A 9,646-nucleotide genomic window follows, 5' to 3' on the forward strand; every position below is an offset into this window, starting at 1 on the left:
CACACACACACACACACACACACACACACACACACACACACACACACACACACACACCTCCTTCAGTAGCCATGTTCCCTCCTTTGGGGGACACCCCTGTGTCAGTCCACATTAACATCCATCAGAGCGTGCATGGTGCAGTGGAGGGGGACGAGCCTCTGTCCCACTGAGTCACTCAAACATGAACACGAATGCGTGTAACCTCATGCAAACTCCCATGCGCAGCAGTCGCACACACGTGAACATGAACCGTGGCAGCAGACACGCTCTTAAACCAGTATCGTTATGAGTCACAGACTTCAAGTGTTTATCATCTCGTTTGTGCCTTGAGCAATGCTCATACTTATTTATGTCTGCGTTGATATTGGACCTGTATCTAGAAACGGCTCCGACACTTGGCTTAGACAAACACAGCTGTCCCCTTTTTGATCTGTAGGTGTATTTGAGCACGTCTGGAATGAGCGCACTGCCAACAATCTCTGAATGAAGACATTGGAGAAAAAGAGAAAGCGTCTCTGAGTGAATTTCAAAGCTTTTCTATTTGTTGGTTTGTCTGTTGCATGAAGTTTTATGCTGTCTCCTCTCTTGTTATCTATTCTGCTTGCAGAAAAGAGGGGAGCTAAGACTCAAACCGGATGAGAGAGGCATGTCATTTGCCAAGGGTGTTTCTGGTAGAACTCGTAGACTCCATCACATCACAACCAGTTTTTCGCTCCGTTGTCGTTCATGTGCATGGTCGCAATTTGTAGACTGCAGTAGTTTAAGTTTTCTGCCCTCCCCTGCCCCACACTAAAAATGTTTTCGAATTATTTTTTTGACAGATTTTTGAGAGCTCAGATCTAAAATAAAAAAATTAAAAATAAATGTTTGATTTGTCTTGAGTAAATTGAGTCTTTGTGGGTTATAATTTGTGCACACTATTGGAGTCAGACAGATGTAGATGCATGGTGTCTAACTCTCCATGTTGACCTAGATTCCAGTTTCAGGCTCATGAAAAAGAGATGATTCCCCATGCCTCCGCTCACACACTTGGTAACACAAAAAGGAAAGGGAAATGCAAAAGTCTTTGTTTTAATGTTCTAGGTTTTAATATCGTTTTTATTCTTTTGACCTGGATACATCCAGTAATTGAACCTCACACTTTTCTCCATATTTCCTTTTGTCTCTCTCATCTTAGGATCAACATCAAACTAAAATTGTTAATATGCAAATTCATTTTATCCTCTAGCTCGACTCTCACAATCTTATAATTGGATTCCTCAAGTTAATATAAAAGCTTTCGTCATACGCACCATTCACTCTCGCTTTTTTCTTTCAGAGAAACACAAGAAGCCGCCTCGTTCCACCGTCAGCCCAGGAAGGAAAGGCGTAGCGTCAGAGGAGGACGGGGCAGAACAATCGTTTCATCGGGATCATGCTGAAAGTCCATAGTAGAAGGACGATTCACAGTTTCAGGACAAAGTTTCCATTACCAGTTATAACCAACTCTGTCGGCATCTTCATTTAGTTGAAGTACATCTCAGAGCGAGCTTCTAATGAGCTAACAAAAAAAGATACGGGCTCAAAAACAAAGGCCGACCTATGGCCCTTTAAAAGGTCGGCATATTATTAGTGCACCATCACTGATCTTACTATATGAAACTCCTACATAGAACAGAACAAGTACAGCATTTTCCACTTAGAGTATCATTGACATTTAAGAATGGAGACCTCACAGGCAATTTAAATAAAATCAATTCTGACCAGTGTGTTACAACCAAGCTTGGTCTTCCTCTGGGTTACTCTCTGGTTTGACATTCAATGCAGTTCTATTTAACCTTAACATGCTAAATCAGTTTCAGAATATGCTATTTTCTTACTTTTTATTGAATTATTAGCTAGTTTATTGAAACAGATGAGCCGGTCTACTAATTCATTTGAACAGATAAACATCAATGTTGCTCACAAAATATGGGAAACAATTATGTATGATCTGTAATGTGATAACGCTCATTTTGTAATTGAATGTAACTGATATAAAAAGGCAAATGTATTACTGCAGTTTAAGTGAATGCTAGATTGCTCTTTTCCTTCTCTTTTAGGTAGTTAATCTGACAAAAGATATGTTAGATGTTCTGGTTTCTGTTTTGTATAAATTGCACACTTAAAGATCACTGGTGGCACACCACCTCCTACATAAATTTTTTTGAGTAAATACTAATCAGCTTCTGTTCATAACTTCTCACTGTAAGAGTTTAAAAGCTTATAAAACACTGTTAACATAAACCATATATGAAAAGTTTGAATATGATGTTGTTTTAGGACTCCAGAAGTCCACTTTGGGTCATTAGCTTTAGCATGTGGGGCCAACTAAACTAGATTTTTGCTAACTGAAAACACTTATCTACTGAGTGAAAGACACTAGTCACAAACGTCTAACGTAAGCTCCTTTTGAAGATTATGAACCATCTCTTGATGCCACAAAGTTACCATAAGATGAAATAATTATTCAGCAGCAAAAGGTAATTGAACTTGGACGACATTATTGTGTTTGTCTCTCCTCCAAACAGATGTTCAGTTCAAGTCAGTCTGTCAGCATATTGTGTCTTTATGAAGCTGCCCTAATTTGGCAGGTTAAACAGCAACGGTGATTTTCAACCCCAAAAAAGGAGGATGGAGAGACAAGAGAAGCAGAAAATTAGCATGTGATGGTTGGCAGTGAGACAGACGGCCTTGGAGAGAGCACCAGATGCTGTGTGGGAGGGTTATTTAGTTGATGGCATCACACTTCTGTTTCACTCTTTCTCTTCCTCTCGTTCTCCCTGTCTTCCTCGTCTAACAAACGCAAGGGCACATTTACACACACTGTATTTGTCCTGCCACCTTTGTATCTTTGCATGACACAACAACCGCACCTGTCCCTGCACCGTCCTGCCCACTGCGTGCTCTCTAATGTTGCAACACACTGCAGTATGAGCAAAGCCCAAAGGGGAAAAACGAATGAATTGCTTCACTTAAAGCAAAAGCATATCGTGTAGATGCCTCATCTAAGCTTATTTAAGATAACCATGAATCATCTTTCCAACTTGAAACATTAAGTAATTTGAAAATCTGCAGCAATATCAATTTGCTTAATAGTGTTGGGAGTGGCCTCTGTTCACCTCTTGTTTCTCCACAGGCAGGTACCAACTGTTCCACATGGTAAACCAGAAAAGCCCCACAAAATGAGTCTTATTAATTAGCTTCTCATTTGTAAATGCAAATGAGTTTAATTAAAAAATAGACTCTCCTTCTCTGAGCTTCAAAGAGAGAGAGAGAGAGTGAGTCTTCATCAGGAGGTTTGTTCAGCTGTGGCACTAATGAGACATATTTGGCCTAACGAGGGAGCGATGCCCTAATTTGTTTATGCTAATGATATGAATCAGTGCTTGTCCTTTTTAGTGTATCTGGGAACAGATCACTCACACACACACACACACACACACACACTCCTGTGTGGACAATACCTTTAGGGTTTCGCATGGTGTTGGCAAGGTGGTGTCACAACCGAGCAGGATTGTTTCAGTAGGTTAATTGGCTTAACGAGTTTAATAGAGATCATTGAGGCGATGACTCAATGTGTCCATTTCCTAGGGTTTTTCTATTTAAACTTTGCACATTGAAATTTAGGTTATAAATAAGGTTAAATCATTTTAACACTAATGAAAGACATTCTGAATGAACTGATTAATCTATTTTAACTCGATTCAAAGCAGAGAGATTCAGAACCTAATTTTTATTTTTTTAACCTACAAAAGTTTGAGTGACTAACCCTGATTAATATTAAACACTGATCAATCAAAAGTGCCTAAGCCACTGACCCTATCATCTGAATGTTGCAGTTGAGTGAAGACTCATCTGACCAGGCAATGTTTTTACAACCTACTATTGTCTAATCTTGGAATCTGGGCAAACTTTGACCTCGGTCTTCTTAGCTAACAGTGCATTCACCGCAAACGTTGTCTTTCTCAGACTATTTTCTGTAAACTGAAGAGACACATGAACATCCTAGTGCATCAGCTTTTTGTGAAATGCACAAACTAAACTTTCTGCACCAGCAACCATGCTACATGCTTAGTCCCTTAAATCCCCTGTCTTAACCATTCTGCTTAGTATAAACCAAGCAATCTGTGTTCATAGCATCTTGATGCACACATGAATTGTGTTGGTGCAAGGTGCATCTATATGAATTCACAAAGGTGACTGGTTAGTGTTAAATGAAATGCTGTTACAATGGTAGTGCTTCTTGTTCTTCTAAATAAAAACAACTCCAATATGTGAAAAACAGAAGAAAATCAATCAATGACTATTTTTTCTTTCTGGCTACAGAACAATTTATTTTTGCACATTTTCTGTCTGGTGTGGACTAGAATATTGATAGTGGAATGGGGCCAGCAGAGTGTGTGCTTGGCAGACGTTTCTGTGGCCTTTAAAAGCTGCGATTTTTTAAGGAACAATGCAAATTTTCCTGCAAATTAATGACGACAGAGAAATAGCAAAAGAATTGAAAAACTGTCCATGGTGTGTTACAGCAAAGGTGACACATTTAAAGGAGTTTGGGCTTATTTTACAAAAAATCTGGTTAGTAGTTTTCAATATTAACTTGTTTATTTTGTCCGATATTATAGCTAAAATACATGGAAAAGTTCTCACTTTAAATCTTCAGATTTTATGATGTTACAAGAAAAATCTTTGTTTTCTTTTTGTTTGTTTTTTGTTTTTACTGGGAACTGCTGTCGTAGACAAATACAAAGCAGTGCATACATTTCAGTCTATTTTGTTAACATTCTGTAGAACCCAACCTTCACTGATGTCGCTACAGATCATTTGTGTTTTTTTTTCTCTACAAACTTTGCACATAACTGCTTAAACTCTATCACAATGCATAGATACAGGTTGTAAACATAAACTTTCAGGTTTTAGTAAAGAGTCTCAATTGAATATATGGTGTTCTGAACTAAAGTTGAGGTCTGCAACCTTTACAGTCCCAAGAGCAATTTTTGACCTCAGTCCAACCATTTTATAGATACACTTTACTCTGTTTTTTATTGGTGTTTCTTTTTTGTGAAATAAACATGGACATTTTGATGGACTGCAGCTTCTTTGCGTCTTGTCTGCTTCTGTGACTAATGTTGTCTTTGCTCAACCTGTAAATTTATAGACAGCCTTTCTGAGTATTTGCATAGCTGTTTAGTAATTATGAAACTAAACAGCTGAAGGAAAGGTGTTGCACTACATTTTATTTAATGATATCAGGCTTAACGGGACTGAATTTAAATGCATGCCACACTTTTAAGAACTCTTTTTGTAGAAATGTATACCATTCTTTTTCTTCTGCTTCATTGTTATATGCCACTTTTTGTTAGTCCTTTGTTTAAATCACAATAAAATAGGTTCATCCTATAAATATTATAATGTGACAAAATGTGCAAAAACGAATATTTTTGCAAGACACTGCAAGCCCAACTTAGAAAAGTTGACTTGAAAGCCTCTTTCACCTATTTCTTGATTTTAGCTACATGCGCTTTCATTCCTCGTGTACACGAGTGTGTGGCTGTGTGTGACAAGGTTCTCTCTGCTATTTTCATTCACCGTTGACTGAGTGTGAGGCCGAGTGAGACGACAGCATCGCTGGCCCTCACTGATAACTAGTTGCAGTCAGAGCCCTGTGCTCTGATTTTATTCCAAAAATTCACATTTACATTTGCACACAAACTAATTTATCCAGAAAACAGAGGATAAGAAAACACACATCCACACACGCACACACACGCACGCACGCACGCACACCCCCCCCCACACACACACACACGCACCCACGCACACACACACACGCGCACACGCACTCAGATACCACTTTTAATTGGACTGACTGCGGTCCAACCATACAGCAAAAACAAGCTCCATCATTTCCCTCCATCTTGTTGCTTGTTGAATTATTGATGGTTGGAGCAAACTTCACCAGTAGATGAAATGAGAATGAAGTGCAACGCTTGGATTTGTTTGACTGCTCAGATAAAAGTGTGATAATTCATATGTAATGCATGATGTGAAGATTATTGCAACAGGGTGAGGAGGAGTACCCAGGCTGTATGAGCCAGACAAACCATCTGCCATAACACTGTCCATGTAGAGCTCTTCAGGAAAGACGAAAAAAGCATTGATTTAGATCAAGGCTGACATAAAAAGTTTCAACAGAATGTCTTTATGCAGGTGATTTTAACGAGTTGGTTTTTCGAACATTTAATAGTACTGTACTTTTTATATTTTAAAATATTTTTACTTCCTTTATAAAAAAAAAACAAGCAAACTGAATCACATGAACAGAACAGGAAGATTCCTGCATGGTTTTCTGTTCTTTGACAGTTACAAAACACATTTGACTTAAACTTTCAAAGGCCGAGCGGGACCTTGAATTATTGCCCTCATCAATTAATCTCCATTCAATGACACACTGCTTTAGTTAGCCAACCATTCAGGCTCCTCGGACTGCTATAATTGTCCCAGTTAATTGCTTTTCAACTCTTTGATTACAAGGTCGGATATGAATGGCTGGTGTATACGGCTTAAAGTTGGGTGCCCCTCACCCTTTTCTTTCTTTTGCCCTTCCTCTTTTCTAGCCATCTCTCTGTGCTTCCTCTGCTCTCTTTTTTGCACCACAAACCAAGATATCAGTGCTGTCAAAGATGTGACTCTCATGAGCCCATTCGACACGGCGAAATGTGTGCGCAGTATAAGTATGCCCCTCATTTAGAGATACTAAAGTATGCAGCAACCTACAATGGTATTGGCACCGCTGAAAAGCGTGCACACATAAAGGTGAGATTTAGTTTATCTCCCTTATCAGTCTCCTCACTGTTCATATTGGCAGGACCAATTAACCAAGACAACTGAAATTACGTCTGTGTAAATTTGTTGGTTTTAAACGTAATTACTACTCTAATTCAAGTTTCTTGAAGGCTTTTCTTGAGTTATGTTCATCAACACACATCTGCTTTAGCTTTGCATGTTTTCTTGTCCTTCCAGTTTTGGAGAGTGGCAAAAATATTGAACGCTGCATGTTTACAGTCCCGGAAAATAACAAGGCTTAAACATTTAACTAAACGTTTCTTGCTGCTCTGATCAATTTAAAAACCTAAACTAAGACTTACAAAATTGTCAGTTGAATTGTTGAGGGTGCAGATAATGACGGTGCCGTTAATGTTGTGAAAAACAACCGTTGTGTTTGCATGGCGTTTTAGAGGACCCACGCACAGAGAGTTCAGGAATAAACTGACTGGAACCAGCCCAGCAACCGGAGCACAGGAAACCAGCATGGAGTTTGCTATCAGCTACTGGGAGGGTTAATGAGTGCCATGAGAACCACATGTTACCAATCACAAGAATGTGGAGCAGCTGGGGAAGAAAGTGAGCAGAGAAATGAGGGAAGGTGACTAATAAATAGAAACAAATACAGAGAAAACTTAATGGGACACAAGCAGATTGTGCCATATAATCCATTCCAAATAGACGAGGAGCAGAAAACAAGTAGGAATTTGAAAAATCAACACAAAGAAATGAACTAAATTTAGAACATGAAAAAAATTTGTATATTATATATATATATATATAAAAACAAAAATATAATGAATATATAAAAAATACATGTGGATAGTGGTCTCCTCTAGATTAAATAAATATACACAGATTTAAAGTCCTCTTTTCAGATAAGTTGGCATTTCTTTTGGAAATCAAGGTTCCAACCCATGTTGCTTGAAGTCCAGTGGGAATTTTCCACACTCTAGCTTGAGATGCTGATTTCGGTAACACTTTATTTGAAGGGGGGTGAATAAGACTGACATGACACTTTCATAAACATGACATAACACCTGTCATGAGCATAAATAAGCTTTCATGAATATTTATGACTGTTGTCATAAAGCGTCATTCGGTAAATTATGACAYTTTTAATACAAAGTTGACATTATTCAAAATGTCTTTGTTATGACAACTTGACATTAACCAAGAAATCATTACTGATATAAATTTGTTCTAAAAGTATTACTGATTGCACTTTAAAAATTAGGTAACTTTATGTTATTAAAGGTAAAGTTTAAACAGTAATGATTTCTTGGTTAATGTCAAGTTGTCATAACAAAGACATTCTGAATAATGTCAACTTTGTATTAAAAGTGTCATAATTTACCGAATGACGCTTTATAACAACAGTCATAAATATCCATGAAGGCTTATTCATGTTCATGACAGGTGTTATGTCATGTTTATGGCAGTGTCATGACAGTCTTATTCACCCCCTTCAAATAAAGTGTTACCCTGATTTCATTTCCCAGCAGGACTTGACCACTACCCACACTGCCGAAGGCACCGAAAACTGGTTCAATGACCATTTTGATTTTCCAGAAAACCTGCCTGACCTGAACCCGCTGGAGAATCTATGGGATGTTGTCAAAAGGAAGATGGGAGAAACCAGACCCAACAATGCAGATGACCTCTGTCCAAGCAACCTGGGCTTCCATTACACCCCAGAAGAACTACAGGCCTCTGGATCGCTCCCATTCCATGCCGTAAGCTGTAAAATCAAACAAAAGGAGGCCTGACCAGGAACTGAGTTCACAGAAATGAAAATACTTTTCAGAAGGCTGAGATTTCTGTTTAAAATATCTGTTCTATTGATCTTACTTAAAATTAAAATTTTTTCTGGGACACTGACTTTTGGGTTTTCATTATTTGTAAGCCACAATTACAAGATGTAAAGGCTGATGTAACAAATCTACATGATATCAGTTTCTCTTTCAGAAATGATTGAGAAAAATTACTCATTTCGTGACATTCTATTTTTTTTAGCTGCATCTTTACTTGCACATGGCATTCTACAGTACACAACAATATTCTGATATTAATTTTAAAAAATGCATTATTTTTCTTCAACTTCATAAATATTTGCTTCTTCAAGTTGGTCAATAACTTAAAATAGCAAAAAAAATACACTGACATTTGCCATAGTAATGTGTCAACGTATGAAGAAGTTCAAGATATACAAAAGCTTTTTGCAGAGTACCGTATGTCTGATATGAATATATTGCTTTCATATTCTTACAAATTCCCCAGAAAGTAGTATCATAAGAAAACCACTGCAAGCTGCAAAAAGGCAAAAGTGAGGAAATTAAGATCTGTGAACACTGGATCTTTGAAAGTAGGACTGCAAATTTATGTACAATAAGGTTAAAAAAGCCTAGCCTGTCATTTAAAAACAGATTAGATATGGTGTGTGAGCGCGAGCGTGTGTGTGTGCATGTGCGCCCCTGTGTGTTTCTCCTCTCCCTCCACAGCTCACACGGAGGCGACAGAGTCCCACTCATTACAGAACAGCACCGTCCTCAGACAAAGGCTCACACACTGACTGCGGCGCATGTTCAACACTGATAACTAGCATGGCCTCTCATGTGAATTAGCATGCCCTATAGGTCCTCAAACGCAAACATAGACATTAATTCAGATCCAAAAAGGGGAAATAACATACAGAGACGTTGGGAACCACATCCTTATGTGCAATTACACAAAGACACACGCACACACACACACCCACGCACACACACACACACACACACACACACGCACACACACACAC

This window comes from Poecilia reticulata, linkage group LG7 (genome assembly GCF_000633615.1).
Source record: "Poecilia reticulata strain Guanapo linkage group LG7, Guppy_female_1.0+MT, whole genome shotgun sequence".
NCBI lineage: Eukaryota > Metazoa > Chordata > Actinopteri > Cyprinodontiformes > Poeciliidae > Poecilia > Poecilia reticulata.